This window comes from Corylus avellana, chromosome ca3 (genome assembly GCF_901000735.1).
Source record: "Corylus avellana chromosome ca3, CavTom2PMs-1.0".
Taxonomy (NCBI): Eukaryota; Viridiplantae; Streptophyta; class Magnoliopsida; order Fagales; family Betulaceae; genus Corylus; species Corylus avellana.
The window spans coordinates 23,547,427-23,556,027 of NC_081543.1; the positions used below are offsets into that span (position 1 = coordinate 23,547,427).

At 41.0% G+C, this 8,601-nt stretch overlaps 1 pseudogene; it reads left to right on the forward strand.

Annotated features, from left to right (window-relative positions):
- The first annotated feature begins 734 nt into the window (after nucleotides 1-734).
- Nucleotides 735-2,428, forward strand: LOC132175522 (hydroquinone glucosyltransferase-like; annotated as a pseudogene).
- The last annotated feature ends 6,173 nt before the right edge of the window (nucleotides 2,429-8,601 follow it).

An 8,601-nucleotide genomic window follows, 5' to 3' on the forward strand; every position in this document is an offset into this window, starting at 1 on the left:
TGACGATGGAGGAGTGGCAGCTGCTGAGAACTGGAAAGGGAGGATGCCGGCGCATCTGGACAGAAAAAACCACAACAAAAAACACTACAAAAAACAACAACGGGAAAGAGAACAAAGGAAGAAAAAAAGAAAGAGGGGAGGAGGAAAGGAAAAGAACCAATCCTCCTCCCCTAAAAGCCCTCACAAGGAGTTGGAAAAGGTTTTTCTAGAGAGAAGTTAGAGCCTCTCTCTCTAAGAAGATAACTCTAGTACCAACTAGAGGCATATGACATACTAGTTAATGCTGATATTTTATTATTAGCGTCGACTTTTGTCGTTGCTAATAGTAGAAAGGTCGTTGTTAATAGGTTTTAGGGTTTGACTTGTAGGGGAAAAATTCGTGCTAGGTTATTAGTAGCAACTTATCAGCCTCGACATTTTGAACACTTATTTTTCTCTTTGGTTAGACTATTTTTGCTTATTAGCAGCGACTTTTGACATAAATGACTAAAATACCGGTCATCTTTATCCCTTCTTTATCCTTAAACCGTAAATTATTTACCTGGCCTACTTAACACTTTTTTGTTTTTTGTGAATCCCGTTTTACACTTGAATGTTACATGACATAGATTAGGGGTTGCTGGATATTGATGGATATAACCACATCCAACAACACGTCTCACGCGACACTTCAACCCAATAGTCAACAGAACAGTCAACAGATCTATCTATATATACTTCTTTGCTTCGCCAAGCCTCTACAAAATCCTTCTAAGGAAGCATATATTGTTTTCCCTCACCTTGAACTTCAAAATCCTTCTAAAAATCCTTTGTTTTCCCTCTCATTGAACAACTAAACCATGGCCACCAAGCAACACACCCAACAGGAAACACCCCACGTAGCCATTGTGTCCACACCAGGGATGGGCCATCTCATCCCACTCGTTGAGCTCGCAAAGCAACTCCTCGTCCACCACAATTTCCTGGTCACCATACTCATCCCCACAGATGGTTCACCCATTAAACCTCAAAAAGCCCTCCTTGAAGCCCTACCCAAACCCATATCCTCCATATTTCTTCCTCCCGTGAGCCTTGATGACCTCCCCGAGGACGTCAAGATCGAGTCCCGGATCGCACTCACCTTGACACGGTCCCTCCCTGCCCTACGAGAATCTTTCAAGGTCTTAGCCGAGTCAACTCAGCTGGTGGCCTTGGTGGTTGATTTATTTGGTACGGACGCCTTCGATGTGGCTAAAGAATTCGGTGTTTCTTCCTACATTTTTTTCGCTCCACCCGCGATGGTTTTGTCTATGATCTTTTACTTTCCAGAGCTTGATGAAACTTACTCTTGTGAGTATAGAGACTTGCCTGAACCGGTCAAATTACCTGGTTGTGTGCCGATCCATGGGTCCGATCTGGCGGATCCTTTTCAAGATAGAAAGAATGAGTCCTATAAAGGGATTCTACGCATAGCCAAGCGATACCCTCTTGCTGCAGGAATTATGGTTAATAGCTTTCTGGAGTTAGAACAGGGTTGTTTTAAAGCTTTGATGGAAGGAAAAGAGGGCTGGCCACCTGTTTACCCAGTTGGACCGCTTGTTCAGTTCGGTTCAGACCATGGGGTTGAAGGTTCCGAGTGTCTGAGGTGGTTGGATAAGCAGCCAAATAATTCAGTGTTATTCGTTTCATTTGGTAGCGGTGGGACGCTTTCACAAGAGCAGCTATATGAATTGGCCTCAGGACTTCAAATGAGTGGGCAGAGATTTCTTTGGGTTGTTAGAAGCCCAAATGAGAAAGCTGCAATGCCGCTTACTTCAGCGGACAAAGCACTAATGATCCTTTTCCTTTTCTTCCTGACGGGTTCTTGGAGAGGACAAAAGGAGTGGGTCTAGTGGTGCCCTCCTGGGCTCCACAGGTGCAGATCCTAAAGCATGCCTCAACCGGGGGCTTCCTGACCCACTGTGGGTGGAATTCAACCCTGGAGAGCATTGTGCACGGCGTGCCGTTGATTGCTTGGCCGCTATATGCTGAGCAAAGAATGAACTCTGTACTGCTAGCTGATGATTTGAAGGTTGCTTTGAGGGTCAAAGTCAATGACAAAGGCCTGGTGGGACACAAAGATATTGCAAGCTACGCAAGAGGGGTAATCCAGGGAGAAGAAGGAAAATTGCTAAAGAGCAAAATGAAAGAAGTAAAGAATGCAGCTGAAAGGGCTCTGAGCCAAGAAGGATCGTCAACAAAATCACTAGCCAATGTGGCTCAGATATGGAAGAGTAGCAAAGAGGGATAATAACAAGTAAATGTGGTTTCTTTCTCGCTTTCTTGATTTCCTTTATGAATGCTTTCTTTCGATTGTCAAAATGCGACTACGTTTTGTCTTTGCGACAACTAGATTCTATAAATATAAAATGCAAGGAATGGCACATGGATGCTCTTGCGATGCTTCTTTCGTAAGTGGTCCATGCTCTGACAAGTGTAGGATGGATGGAAATATGAACCAGACACGTGTAATTTGTTCCCATATTTGATTAAAGTCATTTATGGAGAGTGATGTCGTTGCCCAAGCCATGACAGTGAAATGGAGAGTTTTCGATTCCAACAAATTGGGAGATTTGAGCTTGGATGGGAGAGATTAAGAGCATGTTTAAGATTGTGTTAAGATTGTATTTAAAATATATAACTTTTAAGTTAAAAATAGCTTTTTGGCAAACATCTCATTTTTAAGTTTTTACTAAAAATGTATTTTGGCTATATTTAAAGTAAAAAAGATCAAATAAATACTTTTGAAAAAATTTTCTAACTGTTTGTTTGTCATAACTTTTTAGTTACTAAAAGTACTTTTAAACTCTCGAATGCAATCCAAACAGACTCTAACATTTGAGGATCCACCGTTTGCTTCGTAAGAGTTTTTTTTTTTTTAATTTTTTTCTTTCTTTCTTTCTTTCTTTTATTTTATTTTATTTTCTTTTCTATTGATATTTTGTGAGCCTACCTAGCCATAAATCAATGAAATCCATAAATTCATTAAACAATTAGAGTGAGTCTAAATTATCTTAAAATAGATAATCTTTGTAAATGTTTTGGTTAAAGACTAATCATCAAAATAAATTACAGGATTACAAACCAAATCTAAGAGTCGTAAAGTTAAATCAAATCTCAAACCCTACACTTAAGAAGATATAGCATATAAATAATCTTGATCTGATGAGAATCAATTAGTCAAAAACCACTTAACAAGTATTTTGGCTACTTCGAGTGAGCCGGGACTCCCAAAGACAGAATACTGTATATCTGAATAATATCAAAAGCATAATATTTCATTGATAGTTCTTCCTTTTATAGAGAAGAACAATAAGGTGTCGATTACACAAGAGAATAGAAATACAAGTAGAAGTCTAACTAATCTCTTAGTCACCGACTATGACTTCTAGGACTGAAAAGAATAAACTCTAATACCTAATAAGACTCTAATGGACTAGACAATCCCCGAACCACATAAATTAAATGGACTCAACTTGGGACGCCTGGAGCATAAGTCCGTTGTTTAATGGAGAAAAGCCTCCTTATTGGACTCAAGGACTCACTAGGAATATGACCGTATCATCCTTGTCCTCAAGGAAAAAATTAGGAAACTTTATCTGCATTGCCCTTCCTCCTCCCACGTGGCTTCCACAGGTGACAGCCCTTGCCAATGAATTAAGAGTTCCACCTTTTTATTTTTCAGCCTCTTGTCTAACACTGCTTGGGGCATAAGAGCTCTATGGGCATCTTCCATTACTTCTGGCAACTGTGCAGAATCACCTTATCTCCTCCTATCCTCCTCTTCAAAAAGTTAAAGTGAAAAACAGGGTGGATTTTAGACTCCTGAGGTAGCTCCAATTTGTAGGCCACATCATTGATTTTTTTGAGTATTTTGAAAGGACCAAAATACCTAGCTGCCAATTTAGCATTTCTGCACATCTGGACGGATACCTGGCGATAAGGTTGGAGTTTCAAGAAGACCCATCCCCCCTCCTCAAACTCCTCTTCTCTATGCTTCCTGTCATACCCCTTCTTCATCCTTTCTTGAGCTATTTTGATGTATTCTCTCACTTCTTTGAGGACAATATCCCTAGCTATTAACTCCTTCTCCACCAATTCCACCTTCGCTGTAATGGTACATACGTGAGCAATGTAGGGGGGTCACGTCCATAAATCACATTGAAGGGTGTGGTCTTAATTGTGGAATGACAACTAGTATTGTAACTATATTCTGCCCAAGCTAGCCACTTTCCCTACTCCCTTGGTTGTGAGCTAGTGAAACATCTTAAATACATTTCTAAAGTGCAATTTACCACCTCTGTTTGCCCATCCGTTTGGAGGTGATATGCCGAACTAAAATTGAAGCAAGTTCCATGGAGGCGAAATATATAATTCAGTCCAAAATTGGCTAGTGAAAGCAGGATCTCGATCACATACAGTTGATTTAGGCATTCCATGCAGTTTGAAAATATTCTCAAAAAATACCTAAGCTATACTCAGCCGTATATGGGTGGTTGATTGCTGTGAAGTGGCCATATTTGGATAGCCGGTTCATTACTACAAAAATAGTGGTTTTTCCTTTAGAATTTGGCAATCCCTCAATAAAGTCCATGGAGATGTCCTCCCATATTTTTTCAAGTATGGGAAGTGGTTGTAGCAGTCCTTTGTAGAGACTCTCACTCTTGTGGCGTTGACATACCTTGCATTCCTCTCCAATAAAAGTTTGCTCATATTCACTGAAAGGTTTTATGATACCCTTCATGAAATCCTCCATGTATTTGCTCCATGATTGCAGGAATGAGAGAAGATTCTTCGGCCAAGAAGATTCGTTCCTTGTAGATCAACAACCCCTCCTTATACTGCCAAGGGCCCAACGCCTCCCCATCCATGACCTTCTGGACCAGCTCTTGCAACTCATGATTATTTGTTACTTCATCCTTGATTACTTCTACCCAATTTGGGATGGGACTGGATAAGGCCATCATGAGAGGAATTCTCATCTCGCCTGGATAGTGCGTCAGCTACAATGTTCTCCTTGCCCTTCTTGTACTCAATAGAGAAATCAAAACCTATCAACTTGTACAACCACTTTTGCTGTGCGGTTGTAGATATTTTCTATGACCACAAATACTTCAAACTATGATGATCAGATCTCACCACAAAGTGCCGACCAAGGAGATAGGGATGCCACTTTTGAACCACCAAGACTAAGGCAAGAATTTCTTTCTCATATGTGGATAAGAGGAGCTGGTTCCCCTGTAGCACCTAACTCAAAAAATCTGAAGGAGTCATGATGGCCTTATCCAGTCCCATCCCAAATTGGGTAGAAGTAATCAAGGATGAAGTAACAAATAATCATGAGTTGCAAGAGCTTGTCCAGAAGGTCATGGATGGGGAGGCATTGGGCCCTTGGCAGTATAAGTAGGGGTTGTTGTGGTTGGGTACCGTTTGCTAGGTGGTGGTTGTCTTTTTACTTCAACCAAGGTATTCCGCCGGATGGCCAAGTTGTGAGCTTCATATAACCGAGCTAAGTCGATGGCAGAGGTCAAAGTGATGGGCCTTCCTGCCATAACATCAGATTTGATCACCTCCTTCAACCCACTAGTAAAGCAACTAACATGTTGCTTCTATGATAAATTCCCAATTTTTGAGAGCAAAGATTCGAATTGAGACTGATATTCTTTAACACTCCCTTCTTGTTGCAGTTTGGTTAATTCCCCAAAGGGATCGTAAAACTGGTTGGGCTCGAATCAAGTGAACAACCCTTCTTTGAATTCCTCCCATTCCACATCCCGTCCTTCACGTAGGAGAATTTGGAACCATAGCTGAGCCTCCCCCTCCAAGTGGAACGATGCTAGAGCTGTCTTCTCATCCTCTGCGGTTCCTAGAAATCGAAAGAACTCTTCCACGTGACATTTTCCACGTCGTTGGATCTTCGTCACCATTGAGCCGTGGAAAATCACACTTTCTTAAAAACGTGGGATATGCCAGTTGACTGACCATGCATATGATATGAGCATGTCTACTTTTCGTAATAACTTGGTAATTGCTTTAATAACTAGTTGATAAGATGCATCGTATGACATGGTCACCAGTACGTTCGAAATAATGGCCATGGGCTTACTATATAGACTTTATTCTATGGTCCAATGTGTGTGTGTGGGCTTTGGATCCAATAGTTTCGAGACTAAGGCACAGCCATTCCCTAATGGGTGGTCACTATAGGACGGACATCATTAGTGGTGTGTGCCACCCGAGGTCGGACACGATCGTGCCACTAATGGGATGTACGGTAGCGTACAATGGTCCGGGCACCGGCATTGTATTACAGGTCCATCGGGACAGCGCCAACCCTACTAAGAAGGGGTAATATCTCAAATAGACCATACATGAGAGTTATGACTTATAAAGCATTCGTTTTTCCTGCATTAAAATACTTAGGTGATTGCCGCATGGAGTATACCACTCTTTTATTAACCAAACAATACTTTTATGATGTATAAACGGAGACAACACCTCTTTTAAAGGTTTACTAAAACTACACGTTTATTTCTGCTTAAATGGGCTCAATCATACCTAATTGTGAGGTTTACTTTCTAAATCATTAGACTTACGTTGTTATTACCCTTTTAGGAAGTTTGTCACTAGAACCCAGGAGTGGCACGATTGCCACTACGGACCTTGCTTTAGAATCTTCATGTAGCTTTCAGGTTTGTTTTACATTATTATTAGTTGCTCCATGTCTTTAATTTCAAGAAACATACTTGTCAATTTCATGATTTAATAGTTTTCTCAAATCTATATCACCTTCCTGTGCATTAACTCTAATAATGCATAGAGGGGCGATTCCTCATTTAACCACAAGTTGGTTAAACTGGGATAATTGCCAGTAACTCTGCCAGGTTAGCCAAGGTTAATTTTTTGGGCGTTACAGTATGGTATCAGAGCATACGGTCTTGCTGGCCGGAGCTCACCATTTGAGAATAGGCTACAATACCCTAGGTTTAAATCTTAAAGAATGGAGCATAGGATAGACCTAGGTTCTCTGTTTGTTGTTTAATTGAGGTGCAGGCTATAGTAATAGCCTTCTTGATTGCTTAGCATAGGGTTGGACAGGATCGCCTGCTTTGCGTTACAGGCACTTGATTCTACTTCACACTTGGATGCGTGACGGATGCCAGCACTAGGTAGCTGTTCGAGAATGCCCAAACATCAGCAAAATGGGAGCATTGCAGCATGTGTACAATACATGATTTTCCACTTGTTCCTGAGAAGTATAATCCCTACCTTAGCAAGGAAAGGATAGTGGAGATGCATGCACTACTGGCTGAGGTTGTGGACGAACACGCCCAAATGGAGCAAGAAGAGATCCGACTGCTAAAGGCAGGAGCTCTGCCAATTGGATCTCACCGATAGAAAGCCGCTCTCATCTCCAGCATCGACAAGGATTTCGAGGCACTAGTCAAGGACGAAGAAGACTTGTCAGAAGAATCAGCAGGAGAGTGCTAGACTTAGAGGTTGGGTAGCTTTTGGATAGACAGTTACGAGGAGGTTAGACTACGCACTGTACTTAGCAGTACAGTGGTTAGACTACGCATTGTGCTTAGCAGTACAATGGTTAGACTACACACCCTACTTAGTAGTACGTTTTACAATAGTTGCTCATCTGTTTTTCAAAGTGAATTTCAAAAGAAAATGAATTTCATAAAAAAATGATTTTCGTGTCAATCCCAACTAGCCTTGTTTTCACACCCCCAATTTTTTTAAGAAAATACATTGCCTTTGAATTGTTGGTTTCAATACATATATTTGGGCGTCGGGCCAAGCACTCACCTAGAGCCCCATGTGTTCTTTTTAAAAGACGGTCGAGCACTCTTTAAACCCTATTACTCCCATTTTATCTTAAGCCAAACATCTACCTAGTAACTTTCAGCCATGTCTCCCTGAGTTTTAAATTCCATCTTTAAATGGAGTATGTGCTTCTAACTGTTTAAAATTTGAAATTTCCAATTTTACGATTTTAGGGTTTTGAATTGGGTTTTCATCTTTCCTTGATTATTGGTTAGGATTGAGCATCGAGACGTTTGCTTGTTGTGTTAGAATAGCTGTGGTTGTGATTAGAACCAAATTCCTTTTTCAAATCCCAACATGTTCGGATTTAAGGATTTTTTGCCCTAAGTCCAAAATCCATGTGTTTTCTTGACTCCACCATGCAATTGATGCACGGGTTGTGACCCATATGCCCTATGAACAAAACCCATTCGCTCTGCTATTGGCTAACTCGAAACCCTAGCCGTTGGATTTGTGGGTTTTGCCCTGAATTCAAAATTTGTCTTTCATGATCCCAATAAAGCCCAAACCCATTAATTGGATGCCCGAACTAGATTGACTGGATACGGGAGTTTTTCACTCGGATCTGAAAATGACCAAAATACCCCTCACTCTCAACTTGTGAATTTTCGCCTAATTTGGAGACGACCCGATTTTGTTAAAGGGTCAGCTATTGAATTGAGCCTCAAGCCTTTTAAATTGAAAGCCTAACCTATGAACCTAGCCGTTTGAATTTTGGCATTTTGTCCAGAACCAAAAATGACCAAAATG